Here is a 14,582-nt window from a genome sequence, read left to right as displayed (position 1 = left end):
ATGGCCCCTATCATAGCCAGATACTCATGATGAAAAAAAAAATCTTGTTTAATTCTACGGAGACGTGTGAATAGTTTGCTTGACGCGTTGCCATAGAAGCATCCGTATGTTGATGCGCTCTTTGGTGTTGATTTTACGAGTGGAGTGTTTAATGCGTTTTGTCTTCTCTCACTCTCCTTGTTATGCGATGATAGGTGAGGAGATAAACACAAGCCTATTTAATAACATTGGTTGATTTACAGGTGATTTTAGTTTCGGATGACACATAACGCAGTGCTTAATATGGTAAATTATTATTCTAAACGTGATTATATGTTACATGAAACATAACCATTTCATATGGATCAGTTTGATCAATCTTTCTATTAACAGGTTTTCTTTATACTATTTTATTTGGAAGCGTCGTGGTGTAGCGGCTCTGACTCTCGCCTTGTAATCAGAGGGTCGTGTGTTCGAATCCCATCATAGCCTAGAGTCCTTTGGCAAGACGTCAATCCACCCACTCTCCACCCAGGTGTTATTAAATGGGTACCCGGTAGGATGTGGAAGCCTATGTAATATGCCTATATAGCAGTTGAGTCTTGGTACTCTTGTTGGAATGCTCCCCAGGAAGTGGAGCAAGTGCATACATTGTGTCAGGGCATGTCAGGATCCGATTACCGGGGTAATAATGATTACAATGTAAAGCGCTTAGAAACAAAGTGTAATAAGCGCTACATGTAACTATTATTATAATTATTATGATTATTTTGTAGTAATCGAAAAAAGGCACAGCTCTACACTGCAAAAAATATTCGGTAAAATTTTAACCAGCACGAGGGTAATTATGTGTCCAACCAATTTGGGGCAGAATTTTACCCAGTGCGGGAAGCATATTGTCAAATAAGGTTTAAAAAAAAATCAGCAATTACTTTAGAATGGGCAAAATAATTCATAACACTGGATGATTAAAAGTGCCCAAAAGAAATGCTCAATGTTGGTTGGACACATAATTACCCTCATGGGGCATTTTTACCCATATTTTTTAGAGTGTAGATTACAAAATCTTAGAACTCAGAATGTACAGGAGAGGAGGCGGGGGGGGGGGGTGAGAATTGCACAGACTGGAAATATCTATAGCGAGTTTTCCTTATCGTACTTACAAATACCAATTCATATCGACAAACACATTTAGAAACGAAGGTACATCTCAATTGCTCAAGAAAAGTGGTAGATATGATTCTGCTTGAGAATTGAGCAAAGATATAAAGAATCTGGATATCACGTGATTATTTGGAGAGCAACAAAGAGCAATGATATTGATAATGGCGGTTGACAGTCGAGAGAATGGAGAGAAAATCACTTTTTGCACGTGGGCTATGCTTCACGTTAAAATGAAATAAAGAGGAGAAAATTAATCTTCCCCTCACCACAGCTCATCTCTCTCACTCTCATTCTCTTTCCCTCTACCTCTCTCTCCTAACTCTCACTCTCTATAGTCATTTTGAAGTCGAGATTTGGCACGAGCGTGCGATTTGCATAACAAAAGAGATCTAAACCCACTCCATAAACTAGAAGTCTATTTTTACGTACGCGTGCGCGCTCAGCCGACGATGCATGGGGATGGCTAATTATACCCACGTCATATGAGAAAAAGAGCGTGTAAATGTGATGGGTTAAGACGAGAGAAATGCGCGCTTTATGAGTTTGGCGCGATCCGTGATTGGCCAAATCTCCTCATCAAAATTCATTCTCATAAGTCTTCCACTCCTACCTCCCCCTTTATTATTTCTCGAGAGCAGGGGAAAATAATAACCGTTTCTGGGTGGATGACCAATAGAAAGTTAAATGAAAGATGAAGGTATTTTTGAGGAGGTAAACATAGTTAAGTTTGCCACGGTTGCTACCAGACACGGTGCATCATTACAGGCAGTTGATATTATCTTTTGGTTTAGATGATCTAGGGTCTTCAAGTGTAGGTGGTAGCTGAGAGTCGGAGAAAGAGAAAGTGAGAGGTTAGATAAAAGGGATCTGTAATATACGTGCGTGTTGTGAATGAAGTTTGATTCATCTCTCTGTGTTCATTCAACGGGTCGGTCGGGTCGCTCATTTCTTAAAACTTCCTCTTCGTACATCCTCCGGATTTTGAGTTAACGAGCCAACGAGGAGAGATGTCAAGTACTGCATTGCTCGGTCTCCCTCATCATCAGACGAGTCGAATCATCTCCGCAGTCTGAATAATTAGCCCTCACCAACCGCTCATTTACTCTTCTTCCGGAGTTACTTGTCTCACGTTGTGTTTTTCGTCCTTCATTCCTTTAATCAACGCGCGGTATTTTTTTATTTTAAGAGAGAGCCTATCTCTATCGGAGTGATTTCAGCATGTTTTTAACGGGTATGTATTTCCCTCTCTATCTATTTTTACCCCCAATTTCACCCATTTCTGGTTTTCCCAGTGCCTCCTTTTTTTTTACCAGCAAATGCCATCGCAAATCAAAGGTTGTGAGCATAATTTGCTGCTCAGGAAAAATAGGGTATTTGCGAGTTTCCTCCACTAAATTGGTTTGGTTTATTCCCCTCTTCCTTTTTGCGGGAGGGTAATTTCCGTGATTGGGGGCCCCACCGTTTATCGCCGTTTCCTGCCCGAGCACATTCCCGGGGACTCAACGGGGCAGGGCCGGAGAAGAGTGGAGTTCGGCGGAAGCCAGGAAGGAAATAGACCAAGTTCTTCATGCCCAAGTCAAGTGCTCGTCCGGTAGTCCCGTGTACAGTAATAATTATGTGGTCTTCAGGCATCTCTCTCTTACCCCATCCCCCTTTTCATTTTGCAAATCAACAACATGCCATCGCCATGACCGTAGGGACTTGTTATTTAGTTTTTTCACTTGCTTCCTTGGAATCTGTATACTGTGGACTTTCTTTTAGGAACTCACCAACCGAATTTTCACTTGATATCATGACTTGTGATGTATCTTTATCCTATTTATGGTGTTAAAACGATTGACCGAAATCAAATTGTTGGTATTTCACAAAAATGGAGACAACTGTTGCTCTTCTAGGATTCACTGTATAATTTTGAAGTTTATTTCAAGTCAACGACTTATGGGTGTATTTGATCCATTTGGAACTATCTCGCCTCTTTATGATATACTTCGAAGCTGCCATGGTAGGCATAGTGGGATTGGTAAAGATGTTTAAATTTATGAATATGATCTCGATGATCCCGAGTACCTATACGGGTACCTATTAATGTACCAATTTAAATGTTCTGTTCAATTTCACACTTGCTTATAAACTAAGTAACATTCTCGTTACGTCATCTTCTTACGATATTGTTGATGTGTGTTTGTCTCCTATAAGTCATAAGACTTTTCATCGTCTTTTAGAGAGAGAGAGAGAGAAAAAAAAAATAAGGTGACACAGGGAGGAAGGTATTTCTGTTATTCGAAATGTCTATTTTGTCAACATGTTTTTTTTAATAGTTCCTTTGGAAATGCTAAGCTTGAGCGATATACAACACTAACTACTTTTCGTTTCTTTGCCATTAATTATATTTTTTTCTTCTTCAATAAGACGACATTACTGAAAATTATTATGCAAATCTTTGGAAACTATATAAGCATAAGGATTCGGCTTCATCTGTTAGAATGACCAGCTGCATTTGGATTGTATCCAGGCTATATCTGCATAAGAATGCATGATACTTTAAATTCCTTCAAAAATTGTGTCATATAGCTCATCGTCATGATAAAAGGATTTATTATGCAAGATTTGAAGAGAATAATTCAACTTTTGTTGCGTTTTGACTGCATTTTCCCCCATTACGATACCATTTTCTATTGTACATATATACATGTTATATGTTCGCAGATCCTGTATGGTAACATTGATCACAATTAAAACTGTTAACATAAAAAAAATATATCATGTTGTCTTGTTTTATAAACGTTAGCATCAACTATGTCAATTCTAGTCAATGAAGGCAAATAAATTGAGGCATTGTATAATTGATTGGAACGTGTACTAATACTTGTAGATTATTTATCATAGTTACCAAGGCAACGTAACATTAAATGTATTTCTATATTTTCTTTGAAATCCAGAACCCTCATGTGAAAGTTTGGTAAGGGGGAGACCCAACGCCTGGCCCACCACCGTGCCATCGGCTGTATCAAAGGGTAAGTCATTGCACCCCTAGTAAACCTTTATTACCCTTCAGTTACCCCTAACGTTGAATGTGATCCCTATTTGAGAGCGTTTTATAGACTGGTCAGAAAACGATTTGGCGTATAGGAAATATTTTAACAGTTTAATAATTATTGAAAAGGCCTGATAATTTGCAATATCTGTTCAGAAAGTTTCCAGAAGTTCACGTGAACCGTTCCTATGGTGTCCAATTTTCTTTTACTTAAATAGATAGGAAAATTACTTTTGGGGAAGACTATGGCATATTTCAGTGTATATGCTACTATGACAATCGTCATAGTAATGAGCATGCAGAAGGAGATGAACAACTTTATTATTATATATTTTATTATTATATATAAATTATGAACTACTTTTATATCTTGAAGATTATCAGACAGCATTGGTAGAATAAAACGCCATATTTTTGTTTAACAATTTTAGGGTTTGGATAAAACCTTATATTTGAAAGGCTTACGAATCTTTATATTTTTGAAGCAATACAGCATTTGCAAATCAATCAGAAAACAACATCAATTGGAACATCCGATTAAAAGATAATTCAAAACTCTACACGGTGTAATCACATTTATATCCCCAAACCACTATTATATCTATTATGACAGGAACTAAACGTTCGTCAGAATAACTTCTTGGTACAATCAGGACATGACCCTCTGGCAACGAACAAACAAATATTCAGTTTCAATCACAATCGCAACGAAGAATGAGATTTGTGAAGAGATTGCAATAAGAAACAGTTAAAGGCAGGGGAAAGAAGATTTTAATAATCGCTTCTTCTGAAAGCGCACTTGTTAGGTTTCTCACGCAGATTACAGCGGGGCATCAGCCCACTGGCTTTCAGTCAATGGTCCGTACAACACCGCAGCACGCGACCACATCTCGATGCGTTTTGTCCGCCGTCCGCCACCGAATTCATTCAGGAGCGATCGGCAACGCTCTCCTTGGCTCAGGTGCGTGTGGGGGCGTCTAAAACACAACGTGCTTAGCGAGAGAAAATGGGAAAGAAAAGGAGAAATTGCTTAAATGAGGAAAATAAGAGTTGAAATGGAGCGATCGCATTTGCAAACAAAATTCTTAATTAAGCAGTTTTATTCCATTTTTTTAAAGAATAGAATATAGATATTCCTCATATTTCTCAGGTTGACATCAAATTTCTACCACTACCCAGACATAGCACATCACGCCTCTAATCGTATTCTCTGTCTCTCTCTTCTTTTTCTCTCTCAACAATACAATAAAGAATACACTCAAGCATAATAATATCGCTATGGTCGTGATTTTTTCTGCACCCAATTACTGTCATTCCCCGCTCGTGATCATGGCGTAATTGTGTACAAAGCAATAAGCTCATGGAGATAAGCAAACACTGATTTCCCAGTTAATTTTGTCCCCTTTTTATTAGCGACCTGAGAAAATCGGCTCGCAATCTCATTTGTCATCTAGCGACAAGCCACACGTCTTTAATTTAATACTAAACGAATTGCTTGGTAGCTACGATCAGATATGCATGCTATTGGCTATGTGTGTCTTGCTGATGTACTGCTCTATGTTTTAGGGGGATACATGCATATTTGAATATCCAAGAGAGAAAGAGAGAGAGAGAGAGAAGGGGGGGGGGGGGTCAAATTTGAGAATTTAAAAAGCATCAGTTTTCCATTTCCCATGTAAAGTGTAATTGCATAATATAATGCATGTATAAAATAACTGGTAGTAAACAAAAATAATTATTGAGCACACGATTTTATAATTTCCCCCGCCCTTTCTTCTCACATCCATATAGACATGCATGACCTTCAATAATGTCACATTTTATATTCCAATAAAGAAAACTGATGATGAAATGATTGAAGATATTATTCGTTTTTACTTCCGAACAGAATATATATATATATATATATATATATATATATATATATGAAAATGAGTAGTGCATGTATAATAGATATACAGACATCGAAACGGAGAATAGCCCAATTCAGTAATGCTGATATAACCTTCATCGGTGTCTTATTTAAGCATGGAGAATGTCTATTCATGTTAACACCATATTCATGTTAACACCCTAAATTGTTTATTGTATACTTTCAAGTCTTAATCGTTGCAGCATGCCCAATTAAAGTAATTATTAACACACCTTAAACGAACTTGTATTTCCACTTGACACTAAAGCTGGTTGATCAAATCGAAATTTCATAAAGTGTTCGCTTATTGGATAAGGTTTGCGTGTAATATAAAGAGGTACGCTCAACATTTTCAATTAATTGTATTAAAAAAAAGATTTTCAATTGACATAGAGAAACACTTAATAAATTGTACAATTTATATCAAAGAGCCAAGATCTTGTTATTGTTTGTTAAAGGTCAGGTCCACCCAAGAAAAACGATGATTTGAATAAATAGAGAAAAATCCAACGAGAAAAAGGCTAAATATTTCATCAAAATCGGATGTAAAATAAGAAAGTTATGACAGTTATATGCACATCTCAGTGACATGCAAATGAGACAGTCGAAGATGTCCATCACTCACTATTTCTTTTTTTATTGTTTGAATTATACAATATTTCATTTTTTTTACAGATTTGACAATAAGGACCAACTTGACTGAACCATATATTATTATAACAATGCTAATTCGACATGTTCAGGGAGGAATTAATCTATGTTTCACTTGACAATGAGGAGAAAATTTGAATATTTCATATAATGAAATACAAAAGATATAGTGAGTGGATGACGTCATCAGTCACCTCATTTGCATACCGACCAGGATGTACATATCATTGTTTTATGAAATTAAGCAAAACTTTAAAATGTCATAACTTTCTTATTTTACATCCGATTTCGTTGAAATTTTCAGTGTTATGCTTTTAGGATTTTTCTCTATTTATTCAAATCAACTAATGGTTGGGGTGGACTTGTCCTTTAAAATGTTTGAAATGGGCTAAACTATAGTCTTCTTTCTCGATATATAGATGAAACTATAGAATCTCAACCCATCTTGATCATTTTCAGGTTCTTACTACTCCCAGTGGTATTAATATTTTTCTACTGAAACACATACAACTAAATTATGATAAGCCACTAACTACTTCAGATCGTAGTTCTTGATCAACCCCCATTGATTAATGAAATCGTATGCGCTCATTCAAAATGTATCATCTCTGAATTGCAAGCCGTTTGTCCTCTAAATATTGCGATCATTAAAATGAATGAACACGAACCCCCAAGCATGAAAACATGCTACAGTCTTGGGTATCAATTGAAATACATGTTATCTACTAAAGGCGATACGATTATTACTCCATGCGACACGGCAGTGATAACATTAACCCCAACATACGAATGAATAGGTCCCAAAGAAAACGTCTAGATTTGACTTACGAAATGAAAATCTTTACTCGTGCATATTGACACAAGAGCTATTTAACGAAACATATCAATAACTAATGATAATGAGGCACCTTTTCGATTGAATTTTAGATTACTTATAAATTTTGAAACCTATGTGAATTAATGAAATTTTAGTGAGGTCCTTTGACCACATGAAATCCTGCCTGATTAGCAAAAAGTAATGTACCGATTGGTTGGACACAAGATCAATAATTTAGTAATCGTAGTTTATAAGGAAGGATTATTATAATCAATTATTTTATTTCAATTTTATTTTGAATAACCATGTATTTACACAATATAATATTTGATTGAAGATTAGCAAATAAGCCTACGCAAGTGAGAAAATACTTGAAAGATAAAATTTCAAGACAATTTTAGTGAAAAAAAAACATATTCAACATTTTCCCCTTTGTATCCAAATTGGACAGACATCATTATTTTTTATTATTCTTTTTTTTTTCCAGAATGGTGGTGGGGTGGCGGTGATTTCAAAAGGTTTAGGTTGATTGCCTCTGTAGTTTTTGTTGCTTTGGTAAAGTGTGTATTGTAAATTGACATGGGTCCATTTCCAAAAAAAAAACTGCATGTGAATATCTGCAATATTTTACAAATGCCTTTGATGTGATAACCCGAAGTAAAGTGCGAGTATGGATTTACCTTTGACAAAATACCTTTTTCCATGCAAAACACACTTTTCCCCCAGAATGTAAAAAAAAAAAATCCAAACAACTCAATCATGCATAGCCAGTTAAAAAGTCTTTGACAATATTTTTCGGTCATTCAGTATTAAAGTTTAGCCTTATACTAAAAAAAAGTAACATATGATAAAATGCCAGGGAAGTAAGATAACTCCCCTTGCCCCGCAAAATGAAGATGGAAACATAAACATGGAAATTGACTCCATGCAAGGTATCATTGCAGTTCTCACGAGGATTTAAACCTCGATTATTTTCATTAGGCCCTGATCAATGTGACATTGGATGTATTAATGCCTTTATTACTTCCCAAACTCATCGAGACCCAATGTCAAATGTAGATAGATGATACGCTGTAATTACATCGCCAATCATCGCTGTTGTGATGGTATATATCAAAATGGCGTCCTCGCATACCTGGAAAAAAATATTAGCTGTATCTACATTCATCCTGGTATACATATTTACCTTTAGTCAAATCAAAGTGATTTATATACAATTTCTTCGTTTTTCCTTGTAATTATCTTAGTTTTTTTCTTTAAGCACCGTCACTATGCACATTCAATGTCAACAGTTTTTAATTCATATCTATATATTAGTTTACTAAATATGAATTAAAACGTTGATTTGATGTTGAAGGTATTTATAGAGGGTATATCAAATTGTTGGACAGGGCACTATGGTTGTGTTTAAAGTCTTCAAATTGTATGGTTTATTGCATTTAACTAAATTTATTATATTCAAATTAGAAGAGATGTAAATTCTCAACTCTCACTTTTCACCACGGTCTCAAGTTAATGCCCCCCCCCCTTCTCACCCCGGATCCCTTCTTTCTTTCATTATCCCTTTTCTGCCCTCATTGTGTATGCATACCTTCGCAGTTTATTCCTTCTCCCGCATCTTCTCTTCAATTTCTTTCTTCCCTTCATCTATTTATCATTTTGATCTCCTGAAAGGGCATTATTGTCTCTTTCTGACAAGCATTCACGATCGATTATGAGGTAAATATGACCCGTTTCGAATATCTAACGACCTCTAACTCGTACGCTGTTTAGTAATGTTGATAGTTCTTGACAATGCCTGAGTCATAGTAAATACTATCTGCACGATTTCGATCCATACTCTTTCTCCCGCCAACAAAGGATTTTTGTTTTTGATAATATCTCTCAGATGTGTTTGGAATTGTAATATTCTGATTTTGATTTTTTTTTAAACATTACTAGAAAAACCAGTCTGCAAAGCCACAAGAAGTGTTTAAATAAGTGTACATTATATACTGAAAACAGTGCATTCTAGATTTGTGCAATTATTGTACTGGGTTCGAGCTTTGCTGATGAGGATCACACTGCTGCTGCTACTACAACAACTACTACTTCTACCAGTACTACTACTACTACTACTACTACTACTACTACTACTACTACTACTACTACTACTACTACTACTACTACTACTACCACTACTACTACTACCACTACTACTACTACTACTATCACTACTACTACTACTACTACTACTACTACTACTACTACTACTACTACTACTACTTCTACTACTATTACGACTACTGCGACCACTGCTACTACTACTTCTATTTCTACTGCTGCCACTACCACTACTTATACTATTACTATACTACTATACTACAACAACATCATCATCATTATCATCATCATCATCATCATTCATCTTCCTCATCACCATCATCATCATCATTACCATTATCATCATCATCACCATCATCATCATCTCCATCACCATCATCATCATCACCATCATCATCACCATCATCATCATCATCATCATCATCATCATTCATCATCGCCATCACCATCATCATCATCACCATCATCATCATCGTCATCATAACCATTAGTTCAGCCACATCAATCCCTTCGTCATAGTTTTTCCCTTTCCCTCCCCTATCGTCACCTTCAACCCTGGAAACCCCCCCTCCCTCACCCTCTTACCCCCTCTCATCCTAGCAAGCCGACATCTCTGGACTGTCACGAGATAGCCCTCTCTTGCTCAAGTTGACAAAATATTATCTTAGCAAATGGCCGTGTTTAGCATCTTGCTCGGATTCCCTGACGTGCAATCTTGCCCGACTCGAGAGATAATATGGCTAGAATTGTGACTACTAACCCTCTCCATCCAATCTCTCCTGAATCATATCACTCACTTAATGTTTTATTCACAATGCATTTTCGACCCGTCTTAAACTTCATCCCCCATGCATACTGAACAGTCTGACTGAGAATGTATATGTAGCGATGTCGTGCTAATTGAATGGAAATGGGAGGTATTTGGGTGCTACGAGCATCTCATTGCGTAATAATTGAGGCTTACTAAATTCTCCCACCCCTCTCTCATTCTCTGCTTTTCTTCCTCTCTATTTCGATATTTGAAAAATATATTGGTATACATGTAGTACCCTCTTCCCCTGTGATCTTTTCTATCCAAAATTTTATTTTATGGCCCATGCATTTTATCATTTAACGCACTAATAATACTCCCAATCCACAAAGTCTGTCTCTCTTTCTCCCTCTTATCGTTCTATGCTTATCTTTCTTATTTTGTTCGTTCTTTCCTTCTCTCTCCATCGACACATCATCATCTTTTATTCTTCAATTATGAAATAGCATATTAATCACACTCTTGCTCTTTTATCTAATCACCGAATAATACCATCTAGTTTACAGTACTCTCACACCTTAACCTTTCTTATCTCGAATTTTATCTTCATAAATATATTCCAAATGAACACCAAATAATGTTATAATTTCTTAAATCTTGACATGACAGATTCACTTCTGCAATTATCATTGATGGTAATTCCGTTAAAAAACTCATATGTTCCTTATATTTGGATTTCTTTCATAATCGTTTTTTTGTATACCCAATAATTACCCCCTTGATATTGTCAATAAGATATTTCAAGCCATCACCTTCAGTTTCCAATCCAGTGAAAATTAATGTAAGAAGGAGATGGTGACAAGTCATCTGCATGTTAACAGTGTAATAGTCATTTGATCATGATAATAATAATAAGGGTATGCAGGAGTCTCCCATTCCCCTAACCCGTCTCGGCATAAAGGGCTAATGGCTATTATTCATAAACATTAATTTGATGCCGTTAAGTGTGACGGCGGGTCAAATTCCCTTTCCCCCTTGAGCGAAAAATGATCGAGAATGCTTAGTACTTAACGCTATCTCCGCATCGGGGCATAACTCTTTCCCGCCAAAAATAAGCTGTTTATAATTATTCAATTATCTCAGAATTGGACGGTAGGGAGATGAAATATAATACCATAGTTTTTATAAACATCAACATCAGTTCTTATGGTCATGTGATCTACGGTAGATGTTGAAGAATTCTTGCACCAATCGTGATATCCGTATTATGTAAAGTACATTTAATTTGCACTATGATATTTGGTATTTTAAATTGAATTGTTTCGCACATTATTGTGTGCTCACTGGTTTGATGATGTGTGCATGTGCGCGCATTTTGGTGCGTGCGAGGGGCTGTGTGCGTATGCCGTGTAATCCTTATCTGCGTTCTAAACAAGGTAATACTATAGAAACCTATATGCTTAACCGTTAACAATTGATACATTTTCAAAAACAAAAGTGGAGTAATTCAAGATATCAAGAAAGAAACCCACACTCTCAGAAAATGTTTTAACCAACAAACCGGGTTGGTTAACATGAGCATACCGACTGTTTGATAAGAAAATATTCATTCGTTTTACAATGGAGCTACCATGGTCTTATACCTGCGAACAAATAGTTGGTTGGTTCATGAATATGTTAACCAATCAAATATTTTGAGAGTGTATAGGAATATCATTGCGTTATTTTGTTTAGACCCGAAAGGCTAAATCAGTATATTGATAATCAAACTATGAATATTGATTTAGTTGTATAATTTAAGACATACCTTTTGATGTGTATTCGATTCATTACAAGCCTTTAAACTTGACAAGATAAAGACTTGGGTCTTGTACTATATGGTTATATCTCATTTCGTATCATGGTATACTTGAACGTCAACGTGAAAATCACGGATTGACAAAGAGCGCCAAAATCAATGCCAGCTAATAATATGCAGTGCAAAGCCGGCTCTTGACTCTTTTATCCGTCTACTAATATAGCTCCACACGGGGGAAACCGGGCGAGAGAATCTCCCCGCCATTGACAATGAATGAGAATTAAGACATCAGATATTCGGGGGATTCCAACTTTTTCAGGAGGCGCAAATTAGCATTGAAATGCTATTCCGATCACGAACGTTCGTATCCGGGCGTTTAAATGGAGACATCACTCATCCTGCTCGAGCTAGTATAAAAGCACCTGGTCAATATTGAGATTTTGTGGGTTTTGGTGGTGAGCTTTAAAGGCACACTGTCGCTCTCAGGAGAAGTCTAAATTACCATGCCCGTGTTTCAAATGTGTGCTGAGTTAAACTTCGTTGGTTTCACTTATGGGCTTTAAAGGTAAATTCCCACTTTGAGAAGAGCGTCGCTCCATAATTATGCACGGAATTCGAATGCAGATTGTGCGGATGCATCGATTGAACATTTTCATGAGATACACTTCACAACGGCTTTCCGTTGAAATATGGAGATTGAGTAATATAACAATTCTTAAAGGTACTAAAATATTAAAATAAGTGTGGCAAAGAGTCAGTGTTGGTGCATGGGCCACAAGTAGAAAGACTGGACACTTGCAAATAAAAACAAATAAAAAAAAGTAAGATATCATGATAGGCCTCCATTGTGCCTTCACTTTCTTATAAGTGGACACCTTAACCATATTGTCATTGACGAGACCTTATGAAAAATTAATAGATGTACATGCCATGCTAAACACATTAACTCAAGAATATGTCATATGCACTATAGACGGGAATCCCTTGCTAGCTGCTTTTCTTTGAATCCATCGTGGCTTTTTGCTATAACGCTATGGTTGAATACACGCCGAAATATATTTGTTTTGGTGGAAATAGACTCATATCGTGTAGTCCAGGGTGAAATAAAAGATATCTGATACACGACGAATCGTATCCACTAGATGTGGGAACCTTAACAAGCTAGATAGGCCCGAATGCCAAGGTTAATACTGTAGAATCCAGTATTTCATTAAATAGATAATGGCTTGATTATCCCTGCCGGAATCGGAGCTCAACAGTTGCTCCCTGCGCCGGTGGATTTAGCCGCATCTTTCACTGATTCCTGAAAGATATGGTATACAGCGACCGTCTGCGCTATGAAGGAATAAACACTTGAGCCAAAACCCATGGACATAAGTATAATGGATGTATGGACTTAATGATCAATTTGGAAAGCTTGCTAAGATACCTGCTCATGATGGCCATTTTGAAGGATTTAATTGACCAATTGATTAATCAAAAGGAACCGAGAATTAATCAAATCTATTTGTCCTTTCAGAGGGTCTAAATTACTGCTTATTATCTGAGTTGACTTGCGATTGTGAACGGTATATGCTCTTAATAAAAACATGGTTTCATTCTTGAACCATGTGTACTCTTCATTCTAGTTAGCATGCCAAAATGTTTAGACATCAACGGTACAAGTGTACAAGCAAACGTGTAATTATTCTACCCTTATATATTCCATTATTATTTGTGACTTTTTTGTTTTCACTTTTTCTTCTTTGGCCCCTCAATTTTTGCGTACTACTTTAAGGATAGATGTGGCTTCATGATGTTTGTCTTTCTACGCATGTATTCATTTTCAATATAAAACCAATTGTACACATGCTAAGGCATTGTAGAGAGAAAGTGGAAAAAAACATGGCCAAGGGGATAAAAAAAAATTGTCCACATTCTATTTCAGATATCTAACACTATATTCCCATTCCAAAGCAGACTATGACGGGGAGAGGGGGAATACATAAGATCATCTAAATTTCTGCGTGTATTTGATTAAGCGCTCCGTTCATCCACCTTTGCTATCTAACTCAGATCTCAGTATCTAACATTTCATCTCTGCTACACTAACCACGAGGACGTATCAAGCTTGGATATTATGGATACAGATTATGTTCATTTGTTGAACCAAGCTTATTCTGTGATTAGCGTTGCTTCTGTATTCACGGCGGGGGAAGTTAATCCCAACACTGATGTGTATAACGACCGACCCCCCCCCCCAAAAAAAAAAAAGCACTACATAATTAAACATGAATACAAAATACTAAAATATGTTCATGATTAATTCAATTTTCGTTTAAAGATAAGAAGTACTCAATGTTTATAGTCTTGAATCGTCTTTAAAAAAATAAA

The sequence above is a fragment of the Lytechinus pictus genome, chromosome 8 (genome assembly GCF_037042905.1).
Source record: "Lytechinus pictus isolate F3 Inbred chromosome 8, Lp3.0, whole genome shotgun sequence".
In the NCBI taxonomy this organism is placed as follows: domain Eukaryota; kingdom Metazoa; phylum Echinodermata; class Echinoidea; order Temnopleuroida; family Toxopneustidae; genus Lytechinus; species Lytechinus pictus.
This window is presented reverse-complemented; position numbering follows the sequence as displayed.